This window comes from Triturus cristatus, chromosome 9 (genome assembly GCF_964204655.1).
Source record: "Triturus cristatus chromosome 9, aTriCri1.1, whole genome shotgun sequence".
NCBI classification, from domain to species: Eukaryota; Metazoa; Chordata; class Amphibia; order Caudata; family Salamandridae; genus Triturus; species Triturus cristatus.
This window is the reverse complement of record NC_140592.1, coordinates 140,311,625-140,325,418: the sequence shown is the minus strand read 5'-3', so window position 1 is coordinate 140,325,418 and position 13,794 is coordinate 140,311,625. Positions and strand designations below refer to the sequence as shown.

Sequence of the window (13,794 nt, the reverse complement as noted above, 5' to 3'; positions counted from 1 at the left end):
TCTACATCATTTTAAAATAGTCACACTAGAGCAGTTGCATAGACGTTTTATAAATACCGTCACTTTGTAGAGTTGAATGCTTAAGTTAAGTATTGGCAAAGACAAAGTCTGCCTTTGAATTGAGTGTTTAATTGAATGTATGGGCATTCTAATGTATTGCAGCATTTCTATTGTGCTTGGAGACCCTGGCTGAAGTGCTTGCCTGCATGGGTAGCATGCTGCATCATGTAGGTTATGCAGAATTCTTCTTGTCAATGAGTGAGGTCCTGCACTAACTTCACTACATCCCACCGGTTCCCCTACGCCTGATTCAGACCATACACCATCTACTGCTGAGGCTCCACCATCTTTTTGGTTTTGATTCTGAGCAGATTTGACCACCACCTGGAAATGACAGTGGTGGTGGTGGGAATCATTTGCCTCAACATTATGCTGACCGCTTGTACATAGATTTACGCTGGGCTTGATACAGGATTGTTTTCCCTGCCAACAAAAGTAAGTGCTTCCTCTGCTGTGATAATTAGACATGGTGCTGAGGCCCTCGACCTACACCAACCTTCTGGTAAAGTTAGGATCAATGTCCTTCGAAGGCTTGGAATCTGGGCCTGCTTCCTCTGAGCCCTTATTCCCCTGTTCAAAGAATCTGTAACTGACACCCTTATGGGCACTTGGCCAAAGCCTTGCTGTAGCCCACCGGCGACCAGGAGAGTGGGCAGATTCCCCAGACTGGCACCATGCGACTCTGATTTTGTTATGCAGGTTCTTATTCCTGAGAGTTTGAAGTCTAAGTTATCACCAGTAAGCTGCATCTTATTTCATTTTTCATGACCCATCAATGCCAGACAGTTTCCTCATTAATTTTTTTCCTTTCTGATGCTACTCCACAGGTTGGCATATAGGCAACTACAACCCTCCCAGACCTCACTGCAATCACCTCAGTCCTTACTGGGACAGGGTTAGGCAAACAGTTTGCAGATCACAGGGGGGACCGATCTTGCCATTTCCCCTCCTTGTGGCATTATCCTCCAAGCTGCGTAGGTTTTCCCTTTGTGGTGCACAACCACCCTCTAGGAGGCAGGAACATTCTCTCACATGGTGGCAATCCATCACATATAATAGATGGGTCCTTCATGTCGTCCAACAGTGCTATGCCTTTCCAGTTCTTTCTGACCCACCACAACTACCTCCCACTTTACAGTGGCTTACAGGCGACCACCTATCGACCTTGATGCAAGCTCTGTTGCCCAAAAGGACATCTAGAGGGTTCAGGATTTGGAAATTGGGATGAGTTGTCTACCAAAAAAGGCTGGAGGCCTTCGTCTTATTTTAGATCTTCGCCCTCTGAATGCCTTTACTTGAAAGGACAAATTCACAATGCTCACCCTGGCCCAGTTTGTCTACCCTGTAACTGGTTGACTAGATGTTAGGATTAGACCTGCAAGATGCATTATTTAATCTCCTTGTCCTGAAGTCCCACAGATGTTACCTGCGCCTCAGTGCCACTCGGGTGTTCACGAAAGAGGCGGTGGTTTATACCAGTTTTGCCCTACATCTATGGCTGGCGTTGAAGTCTGTCTTCCTGCAGTCCATCGTAGATAATGCCCAGATAATTGCAGACCTCCTGACATAGCTTGGGTTCTCAGTCAATCAACGAGTCGAAGTCACAAATGACTTCTTCACAGAGATTTTCTTTTTATAAAAGATGTCCATCACAGTGAGTCTAGGATATTTGGGCTATCGTCCTGATGTTTCAGCCTCGGTTCTGGATCTTGGTGAGAGCATCCCTGAAGCTTCCAGGCCTGTTAGTTGGCCTCTTGCTTGTCCAGGTGACATATGCAGGCTCTGAAATAGAATCTGAAGTCTCAGTGGACCCAGCACCAAGGAAATCTGTAATACCTCATCCAGGTTTCAGAGGAGGCTGTGCTGCTATATGGTACTGATACAAACAAGGTATGGAGGAGAGAGGATCCTGGACCCTGTGCCAGGAGACTCTGTGTCTATGGAGGTGGTTGGGATGACTGGTCAGCGTATCTTCCTGATTGTGAACCACATGGGGCATGGCAGACAAGCTCAGCTGGTAGCATATGGCTGACCACAAGGGATAGCTACACCCTATATTCTGACAGTGGGGAGAACCTGGACTAGATATTTTCACACGTCCAGAATGTGCTGTGTCCAAACATTTATGTTTTGAGGTTCAGCGAAGGTCCTCCATAGGAGATGCAGTTTAGCTGAGGTGGAACACAGGACGCCTTTCCGTCTTTGTCTTCTCTGATCAGAATTCTGAAGATCAACAATGACTGGGCCCAATTCATGATAGTGGCCTGGGATTGGCCCAGGAGAGTTATGTCATGATCGCTTCAGCTCATCGTGTGAGTGAGTTGCAGGCTCTCTCAGTGCAACTGCCCACCACCTTTTTTCTGAATAAGATGGAGTTCAGGACCAGGGCAGTCATCTTGCCACAAGTTGTGACTCCTTTTCACATTGGGCTAGCCATCACCCTTGCAATGTTCTTTGCCCCATCTCACCGTTCAACAGAGGAGATACTTGTAGCAAGCTGACTTTCTATATAGTGAACTGAAACGAAGGACACTGTGCAGAGTCCAGTAGGTTCCAGATTGGTACACAGAGGCAAAAGTAGATAATACTAATGCTGTATTTGTGGTAGTGTGGGCAAACATTTAGGCTTATCAGAGGGTATTGCTAAGATTTGTTGTACTCCCAGAGGCACTAAATAAGAACCACACTCAAGAATAAATCCAAGACCAATTTGGAAAAATAAGATTTTTATATAATTTTTAAGACCAAGAGTTCACAATTAAGTACTTTTTTAGTTAAGTTTTTTCAAAGCTTGGAAAATAACGGCAATTACGCACAATGATAGCTTATAGGAGAAAATTAAAAAATGCCTATAAAATTATTTTAGGGGTTCACCTTCGGAGTTTAAGGTAGCAGCAGGCCAAGGTACAGTGTTCCGCCAACGGATCGTCTGAAGCATCCCGGATTCGGCCAGGAGTAGAGTGCTGAGGTCCTTGGTAGCTGGTGCGCTACGCAGTTGGGGGGGGGCACCTTAAAACAGACACACATGAGAACTCTCATTTAAGTCCTGGGGAGCCCCCAAACAATGGATCGGGTTGCAAGGGCCTAAGGACCACGGGAGTGCAGCTGGTTTGTTGATACTCAGGCCGGGCAGGCTGGGTGCAGAGCAGATGGGTCAGCCGGGCTCTGTGTAACCAGCTGGTCTTCGGGGTCCGGAGCAGGCTGATTGCAGGGATGATTTCTGGACAGCTGGGCCACTCACAAAGTGGGTCTCGACATCCGACGGGTGCTTCATCCCTGTGCTGTTTTGGACTATTTGTCTCAGTTGCTGGCGGCCCGGTACCTAGGGTATTGCTACGGCATGGCTCTGGTAGGTCCTGGTGTCCTCTCACTTGGTGGGGGAACAGATCTGACCACTTCTGGTTCGGTTGCTGCATCTGTGTTGGCAGGAAGCAGCAAGTCAGTAAGCTGAGCTCTGAAGGTTCAGTGTCTGCGGACTGCAGGGGAGTAGCTCCTCTACTTCAAGGGAGTTCTCTGGCGATAGGCGGAGGACTGGAGGTACATGGGGTTCTTGGAGGCCTCACAGCAGCAGGATGAGACAGCCCACCACGATGGCAGTCATTAAAACAACAAGCAGGGTTTTGTGCCCAAAAGTCTGTAGCAGGTACTCTGTTCTCAGGTCAGCAGCTAATCTAAAGTTCAGGGTCTAGGGGTGCCACCAAAATACTAAATTTAGGGGAGTTTACAGGGGGAGAAGTTTAGTAGCCAATAGGCTACCTATCTTTAGGGTATCTACACCCTCTATGTGACCACTTCCTTTGGGAAGGTGGCACAACCTTGACGCTAATTCCCTCTCAAACAAGATGGATGAAACTAAATCTAACTTAATCTAACAAATTTTCCTGTCACCCTGCCAAATGTGGAGCAGGATAGGGGGGTTTGACATCCTCCACTATCTGGAGGTGCCGGGGTTGCATTTCAAAGACTGTTACCTTTGAAGCTTCCCAACTTGGAATGCCATACTGGCCTGTAGGTGGCGTGAAGCAGCTTCACCCAGAGCAGGCTTTGTTCCTGGCCTCTGAGAGCACAGGTTCATCCCCCTGACGACAGAAACATCTCTGGTGGTGGCAGGCTTGCTAAGACTAGTCAAAGACCACACCAATACTTGGCAGGTTTTCAGGGGATCCTCCAAGGTGTCCCCTGTGTGCATTTATTAATAAATCCAATACTCGCATCAGTATGGATTTATTAAGAGGAGATGTTTGGTACAAAACATCCCTGGATACAGTGAAGCCATTATGGTGCTGGAGAACCCATATTGACGGGTGTCCAGACCACGTACTCATCATGGCTTCCCTCCGCACATTAATATCTAAGAACAGACTTTGATCTTGTGGGGTCATATTTACTCTGGCAGTTAAGCCACAGATGTGGTATAGTGCACCCTGCATTATGGCAACAAGGCCTGAAGTAGGGGTGACTTACTATTACCTCATGCAGTATCTGGGGGCATGGCACACAGAAATGTGTGCCATGTCAATTCTTCAGTTTTCTCTATACTATGACATGCAGCCTGCAATGGCACTTTGCATTGTCTTGGTGAGGGGTCCCTAGGGAGGCACAAATGGTGCTGCGGCCCTAGGGGACCCTCTCCAGTCCAAATGCCCTAGGTACTAGGGGTACCACTTACTAGGGAATTAAAGGGGTTGCTGTAGTTGTGACAATTGTGGTACAGTTTTGGAAAAGAGATCTGGCACTGGGAATCTGGTTAGCAGGGACCGATTGCACTTTCAGTCAAAATCACATGTTCCAGGCAAAATGTAGGAGCAAACCATGTAAAAAAAGATGCACTTTCCCACAAGAGTACAGTAGCTAGGACTCAAAATAGCTTTTACATTGATAGACCAAAGATTATCGGGTGGACGAGCAGCTTTTTGAGGGGCTCACATAGGGCAAAGATAAATGTGCAGAAAAGTACTCTGACAAGTTGCATAGTCTTTGGAAATGTATTGGTTAAAGAGGAGTCTCCAGAAGGAGTCTACCAATGCCAAGGATGCCACTACTGTGCTGGCACGTGGAGTGCCTGTACTCTACTTGGGTCAGATTGCATCTTGGGCGTTGTTCATGAAGCACTTCTGCCGTATCAGTCAGGCATGATCATACAAGCAATTCGCCAGTATAGTCCTGCAGGATAATTTGGCCTAAACTCACTACGCAGACCCTCCATCTTTGGAGATCCTGCTTTGGTATCTATTCTAAATTTGAGAAATCTGAGGTTATAAGTATCCATCGGAAGATAAGGTTCCTTCCCATTGCTAACATTCTCTCTATTGCATATTCAAAGTTTTAAAATGTATTGACAAATTGAAATAAAATAACTACTAATCCTTCACTACAATATTCACATATCATTATGAAAAACATTAAAATATTGCATATAGTTAAAGGGGACATTTTATCGTAACTTATTCATAAAATAATTAAATGCAAAAATGCAGTTTCCATAGTGGGTACCATGGATTAATTCGCATTTTAATTAGTCTTTTTTGTCTAATGGCCCAAGCTGCAAAGTTAAAGTTGAAAAGTGAGACCACTAAGACTAGGGTAGATTCGCTCTTCCAAATCCTGAGGGCATTAACTCTGTTAAAACTGTCTGAATTTTGCTTAAAGGGACAATCCACCTACTTCTAGGAAGAGCGTATTTGGTAGGAAAAAAGGTAGATGTTACTCTATTTTATCCATAGTAGGGCAACATTTTCATCTTCTTGAACCATCTACTTGGGAAGCCCAACATGCAGTAAAATCGGCAATAAAAAGATTGCCATATCTAAACTGTAAAAACAGGCTGAGAGTGTGAATTGGCCCAATAAAGTCCTAGAATTCTTCACTGTTGGGAGCAGCTTTGGACATGAGGAAACGATTGGTCAGTGTGCCTCTGACCGTATCCTGTTCTATCTGTGAGTATGCAACCTCCAGTTTCTTCGCTTAACCAAAGCCATAGCTTTTTATTTTTAATAGATCCTGGGTTGTCCCAGAACCTTTGAAGTCCTAATTCCGACAGGACGCCCCTCATGTTCCACAACCACTCAATTGTATGCAAAGCTTCCTTAGACAACTAAACATCACTAAGACCAAACCTATAGAATTTTAGTTTGCTATTGCTCCATACTTGCATCCAAAACAGCAGCAGTCTAAGTGCTGCAACCTCATCTACTGTACAGATCCTGAGATCTAATGTTAAAGGCATCCCTTCACCACCCTTGTGATAGTTTTAAGGAAGTTATTTTCTTTAGTGCTCAGGTTACCCTGCCCCCAGAGTTCAGCCCTGTATAGGGCTGCTCCCCTTGCCTGCATCTTATAGATTTCAAACACAGGATTTACTGGAAGCCATAGTGCTTTTCCTGACATTCTAATAATCGCTTCTGCATGATGGGTTGTAATCTGTGCGCTCTTGTTTATCTGGGGGAGTCAAGATTCAGAGTACGCCAGCCTGACGCCCAAGTAATCAATCTACGCTATACTTTCCAAAATGTCATTGTTCAGGGTAACCACACCACATAGCCTTTCTTTTCTTTTTTTTTGTGTACCCCATCATGTTGGTCTTGGAAGTTCCAAGCCAAAATCTTTGCATAATGCACAGAGCTATTTACTAAATTTTACAACCCCATTCTGTTTTTGGCTAGATGGAGGGTGTCGGCGGTGTAGAGGAGTCCAGGGATTTTCTGATCAGCTATATCCGGTGAGTCATTAACACAGCTGTTTAAGTACCCCCTAACAGTTGTTAATGTAGAGTAAAAAGAGCACCAGGAGACAGCCCTGTTGGACCCCCTTGTTAACAATAACTTGGTCTGTTAATTCGCCCTTGACACCATAATGTATTCTTTCAAAATACCCCTCATGCAGCCATACAATAACGGATTATAGTTCATTTGGGACCTCCATCTTATGGAGAGTAGCCCAAAGTTTCTCTCCAGATACTAAATCAAAGGCCATGTGGAGGTCTACAAATGCTACAAACAGATCCCCGCCTCCAAGGTCTACTGTCTTCTACTTGATCGATATGAATCTAAATACTTGCTCAATAGAGCTGGTAGAATATTTAAAATCCGCTTGCAAATGGGGAAAATACGCTGTTTTGGCCAATCCACTCCTAACCGATCCAAGAGTTGTTCACAGAAGGCTTTCTGGAGGGTATCCAGGAGGCTAATTGGACGGAAATTGATTGATTGTTGGGGCTTCCCTTTTTGAAGATGGGCACTATCTCGGCTCCCTTCCAAGTTAAAGGAATTGGGGCACTGACCGCAGTAGTGTAGGTGTTAATGTATGGGACCCAAATAGTAGTATCAGATTTATATAAATCGCCTGGGATTTTGACCAGGCAGGGAGTCTTCCCCTGCTTGAGCATGTTAACTGCTGCTAATGTTTCAGTTAATGTAAATTCCAAAGGAGCACCGACTGTGGCCTTAGGGCTGTCAAAATGTGGGCTCTCTGTACCTTGCACCTTTTGTAGAAAAAGCATGGGAACTGCAGCAATACTAGCTGGAGGATGTTCACCTCTGAAGAACTTTAGACACTGCACATACATCCCCTGGAGCTACCAATGTGCTCTTGGTTCTGACACCACCCACTGTTCACCTGCCCTTGTGGGCTACTCTGTTGCTTTTCTGTCCTGGTGCTGCTCACAATTGACCACTCAGCCTGCCCCCGTGCGGTCCTTGTGCTTTCCTTCATACTGCTAACCATATAGACATTGTCTATGGGCTAAAGATGCACTCTTTCCCATGACCCTGCTTATCACACCTCCCTTTACTCTCCCTTCTAACACCACTCAAACCTCTTCCCTAAATTTTGCTTGCACTCTTCCTCCTGACATCTCACCCCAAAATCCTAGCCCTAGTGCTAAGCTTCCTTGACACAGTTTAGCTGATTGTCAAATAGCTGATTAAAATGATGGAAGAAAGACTTGCTGCTTGTGTGAGTCACTTTCAATTCAGGCTCTCCTCACGATCCATGTCCAGTGGCAGTTTTAAGGCTAGCCCCAGAACAGATTATGATAACACTGACCGCTATCATAAATGCCATGTTCAAGGAAGGACACTTCCCCATAGCCTGGAAATCTGCATCAATTTTGCCTATACTTAAGAAACCCAATCTGGACCCGAAGGATCCTAATAACTTTCGTCCTATCTCGCGTATCCCTCTGCCAGCTAAATTGGCCGACAAAAGTATGAATGCACAATTTACCACATACTTACGGGAAGCTCAAGTACTAGATCCAACCCAACACGGGTTCAGAGCGGGTCACAGTACGGAGTCCGCTCTGCTAAAATCTACAGAAGAAATTAGGGCCGTACTAGATCAGGGAGGCAAGGCCGCAATGAACATGCTGGACTTGTCTGCGGCCTTCAACACGGTCCATCATGATTTGTTGATGGACCGGTTTTGGGAATGTGGAGTACAAGGCAAAGCATGGGAACTTTTGAAGTCCTTCCTTTCGGACAGAAAACAGTGTCTCTTGGCACATTTTGTTCCAAACCGTTCTCTCTGCCCTGCGGGGTTCCGCAGGGCTCCTCTCTTAGTCCAACACTGTTTAATGTATACGTTTCCTCACTTGCACCCCTAATCAGATCCTTTGGATTTGATCTGACATCCTATGCAGATGACACTCACATTGCGGTGTCTCTGCTACCAGGGCAAGAGAGGGGGACAGAACTACGATTTCATGATTGTATGGATGCAGTGGGTATATGGATGTCTTAAAACTGCTTAAAACTTAACTCGAGCAAGATGGAGGTCATTTTGTTTGGCAGTGCTCCCAAGTTCTGGACCCCAAGTTGGTGGCCAGCTTCGCTGGGCTTACTTCCAATCCCTTCCAGGAAAGTAAAAAACCTGGGAGTTTTGATTGACGATAGGCCACATTTGTCCTGAGATCTTGTAAGAAAATTCTACAGTACGTACCAAAGGAAAATCAACGTACAGTAGTGACCGCATTGACTATGACAAGGCTGGACTATTGTAACAGCCTCTACCTTAATATCCAGGAGCGTGTGCTGCATAGACTACAACTTCTACAGAATTCGTCCGCCAGACTGCTCACAGGGACACCTAAGTTCGCCTCCGTTTCTGGTGACATCAGATCTGCACCGTTTTCAAAGCTCTTCACGAGATTGGCCCAGAACACCTGAAGCAGCAGTTTCAGTGGCATGTTCCGAATAGACCACTGCGCTCCTTAGGAGCTAAATTGGTAGGAGTTCCCACTTTAAAAAAAAGTCAGCTGGGGAGGCAGGAGTTTTCGAGTGGGGGCAGCCAAAGCTTGGAATGCCCTCCCATTTCAGCTTCGAAATAGTATGGATTTCTTGGCTTTCAGGAAAGCCTTAAAAACCTGGATGTTTAATGTTTAATTTGCGGCCTTTTTTTGGTGAGCTCTGTGGGAGGTTCTCTATAGATAGCGCCAGGACACCTTCGGGTAACAGTTGCGCTTTAGAAATAACATAACATACCTGCCTACTTAGTTGATAGAAAATCCCTCCCAGACAACGGAAACCACGGTATAGAGAGATTCCTGTTGCATGGGGCGATCTAATTATAACGTCCACCTTAAGTTAGGGAAAACCTTCTTGAGCCAATAAGATATCAGTACAACCATTGTTTTGGCAGTTGAACTTAGCTTTTGCCCAAACAAATTGCTATACTGAAGATTAATAAAAAGGTGGAGACAAAATCCTTTGCTCCACACCGTTTTTTTTTCTCCTCATAACTCAAGCTCAAATAGCCGTAGCACTCTTCAGATAGATTTAAAAAGAGATGGCGTGAGTACAGCCGTGTTGTCTCTTATTTCAATTCTTGCATCATGAGTCGGATTGATCACTTTATTCCAACTGATAACCATTTTGTCAAAACCCATGTTTCAAAACACTTGCTATTAAAAACAACTTTAAACTAATTGAGTGCTTTACTGAAATCCAAGGTTCCCCTTCTAAAGATATTTCTGTAGCAGTAATTAGGGTAGAGTGTAGATAAACTGTACCTTCATCAAGAGTGTACCTAATATATAAAAAAATGTTATGTAACTTAAGCAACAAGAATAGTAGGGTCCTCTAGGAAAGCAATCCTTCTCTTACTTAGTTAATGTGTATCACATGGTCCCTAGCCCCAATTAAAAAAAAAAAAACACTCCTTAACCTTTTGAAACCAAATGCCCTGACTATCTTTTAAGGGTTAATAGTTCTTCCACAGCGTCCTTTACTGGAATCTGGGTATTACTAGTCCAGAGTCTTATCCAAAACATTAGAACCTTGAGGACAGCGAAGTGGGTAATGGACCTTAGGTCGAGATCAAGGTGTTGAGGTAGTAAAGGTGTATGCACTGAAAGATTACATATCGATCTTAAAAATGTATTTTCTGTGACCTCTAGCTGATTAGAATGCGCTAGCCCCCACAACTCGGCACAGTAAAGGGCTGCTCTCAATTCTTTAGCCTGATGTGTTTCTAAAGTGGGAAAAATTGGGTGGAGTGCTGAACGTTTAACTCTCATAACTATTGCACAGTCCACTTGCTGAAGTGTCAGCATGCTCTTCTGGATTTGGCAAGTCCATATCATATTCTCGCTAATTCTAACACCCAAATAGTTAAAATCCTTGACCTGCACTAAGAGTTGGGTACCCAACCTCACTTTCCCCTTGGTGGATTTAAAACCATAAACTTTTTTTTAGCAGTTTATTTCAAGGCCCGGTCTTTGCATGCAATCGCAAACTTAGTTAACACGTTCTGGATGCCCATTTGGGTTTTAGAAATGAGTAGCGTGGCGTCTGCGTATAACAGAGAGGGTATCCGCTTGCCTGCTAGTTTTGGCGAGTCACCGCCACAATCTTAAAGATCACTTATGAGCCCGTTCATGTACAAGGTAAACAGGGTTGGGCCCAGCACACAGCCCTATCGCACCCCTTTGGAAACCAGTATGTTATTGGTGAAACTACCATGACTTTAGCATAATTATCTTGATGTAAACGGACCAGGAGTTGGAGCAGGCTACAGGGGAGTCTAAGGTCCTTAAGGGCAGCCCAGAGCCTGGTGCGATTGATGGAATTGAATGCCGTTTTAAGGTCGACAAACACGACCTACAGATGGCTCCTCCTGATCTTAACTTCCTTCCAGATGAGCAGGGAAAATCGAAACACCTGATTTAGAGTGCTTGTGGAGGCCCTTAAACCCGCCTGCAAATGAGAGTATGGTGTTTTCCTCAATCCAGCTATTGAGATGTGACAGGATCACTTTGCTGAAGGCTTCCTGGGATATATCTATAAGGCTAATGGGCCTGTAATTTGCGGGGTCTCATTTAGCCCCTTTTTTAAATATGGGAATTATTTCAGCACCCTTCCAGGTTGCGGGAATGTGTCCCCCCCCCCCCCCCCCCCCTCCCCTTTGGTGGCATTAAAGACTATGTAACAAAGGGCCCCATATGTTAGGCTCAGATTTGTACAGATCACCCGGTAGTCTTTCTAGCCCTGGAGCATTCCCTGTCTGTAGTGAACTAATTGCATTCATAGTTTCCACTAAGGAAATGCGGAGTACATCTTCCCCCTACAAGCTCTGAGTTACTACCCCCAGCAACCTGTTGCCTCCCCCACGGGCTCACAGTCTTTTCCAGAATATAGTTTCTGGAAGTACTCTTCGCAGACATGTGGTTGTATATGAAAGGCATGTTAACTAACGGGCAGTATTGCCCCTTTAGAGAGAAGGTGCCAGAATAACTGGCTATCCTTCATTCTAGATGCCTCGAGTAATATACGCCAATTCTCTTCCAGGGAATCCTCATCAATAGTCATAAGCACTGAATATTCCCACCCGTGTGCAGATACCCTGGAAATAATAATACATTATGTATGAAAAACATATATACAGCGATATATATCATCTTTTTCTCATACCAATGCTGCTCCCATCTAGGAGGCTAAACAACGCAATAACAAACTGCTTTTGCAAACACATAATGTATGTATAAAAACACAGGAGGGCAAGTACCACTTGAACTCTTTTTTTTTTTTTTTTTTTTTTAAATGAGTTAACCTCATGAAAAAGCTGCAAAAAGCAGACATTGTTAGCCTACAGGCTGCATTGTAAACCAAGAGCATAGAAAATGAAAGCATTTGCACACAAAACTGACACCATGCCTTTAAGGCAGCCATGACCCCCTAGCTTCCCATCATGCCTCAGGGGTGACAGTTAGGTCAGTTCTTTCCAGATCCTTCAGACAGGACCCTGGATTCACAGCTCTGCTTTTTTGACTTTTCTGTTAAAAATTGTCATTTTTTGTGGATTTTTTTGCTTTCACTTGATGTCTTTTGGCTTTAGAGTGAGGGTTAAACATTTTTGGAGTTCCAGAAAAGGGTTTTTTCTGTCAAAAATGCCTTCCTTATTTGGCCTGCATGTGGCAAAAAGAAGGCTAGATTAGATGCACACTCTGTATACTCTGCCTCCCTGATTCTTACTCTTCTGACACCTGTCATCAATGCAAGAAGTTGTCGAGAACAACCATCAAGGACAGGAAGAGAATTCAACTGTATGGCCGCTCTGAAAGAGGTAGGTCTCCAGTGAGGCAACAGAAAGAGAGAACACGGTCGATGTTGAGAGGCAAGGTCCCGACCTGTTCTCCTTCGGCGTCAAAGCTACCGGCGGCGAAGCAGCAGTCGTTGAAGACTGTGGTGGTGCAGGCGCATCACACTTCAATGAAGTCTGCACTCTCAACGTCGACTAAGGTAAAGGGCCCTCCCTTTTCAACCTGGTGACGTTCTACGTCCAGGAGCAAATCTCCATCGACGCTGGCTAGGCGTCCGACGCGGAGACAGATCACTCTATCGTCGCCACCTCGACGGCGACCGACGTCGAGGCACAAGTCTCCGTCGAGATTGATGCAGAGATCTTCGACTTCGAGACACAAGACTCCGTCTGTCGACATCAGCACACCGGAGGTCAACATCGAGACACCGGTCGTCGGAGCATAGGAAGTTGACGTCGAAGCAAGGTACTCCATCGGCGTCCGGCAGATGCTTAATGTCGAGACACTGATCGACTTTGAGACTGAGTACTCTGAAGAGGAGAAGGTTGACGTCGAGGCAAGCATCACCGTCGCCGGGATGACGATCGACGTCGAGGAGGCAGTCTGTCCAGAGGGGACGTTCAAGATTGACATCGAGGCCGCAGTCTAGAGGGGCCTTACTTCCTTAAGCCTTTCTCCATCACCGACGTCGAACATGTTCTCGCTGTTCCCCTCACAGATTATCATCGTCCAGATATCCGGGAGTAGTGATCTCGATGTCTAGCAGTCCAGTGTCCACTGGGCATCCTGATGCAGCGGACAGGCCTGCACAATCAGAGGGAAGAAAATCTCCTCCTGCGTGCTCTCCTGAGGGATGAGAAAGGCAAAGATCGCCTTCTATCCATCTCTCACCGAGATGGAACCGGCCTCTGCATCACTGGGCCACAGCTCCAGCAATAGGGGCTCAACACTACTCGAGCCCCCTCCACAGGTCTCCGTTGGCTCGACTGGTGCAGGCTGTGGGCAGAGATCGCACTTCATTGAGAGGCAGAGATTGCAGTCGGACTCCTGCACACTCTTCCAGAAGGAGGTCCAGATCCAGAAGTGGGAGGAGAAGACACAGATCTCCAACGCCTTCCTCCTCTTCCACACACATGTCACAGACTACTCATCGACTCTTACTGACAGCCCACCGTCGAGGGTCTCTCCGGTGGATGACA

At 45.6% G+C, this 13,794-nt stretch overlaps 1 protein-coding gene across 25 annotated transcripts in view; it reads left to right on the top strand.

Annotated features, from left to right (window-relative positions):
* Nucleotides 1-13,794, top strand: part of LOC146797530 (uncharacterized) — a 64,011-nt gene that overhangs the window by 33,821 nt on the left and 16,396 nt on the right. For 21 of the 25 annotated variants that reach the window (XR_014968492.1, XR_014968497.1, XR_014968496.1 and 18 more), the window contains one exon: nt 6,723-6,778. The exons of the other annotated variants lie outside the window; for them this stretch is intronic. The gene's annotated coding sequence lies outside the window, so the exon portion shown is untranslated. The remainder of the gene's footprint in view (nt 1-6,722; nt 6,779-13,794) is intronic. 25 annotated transcript variants of the gene reach the window in all.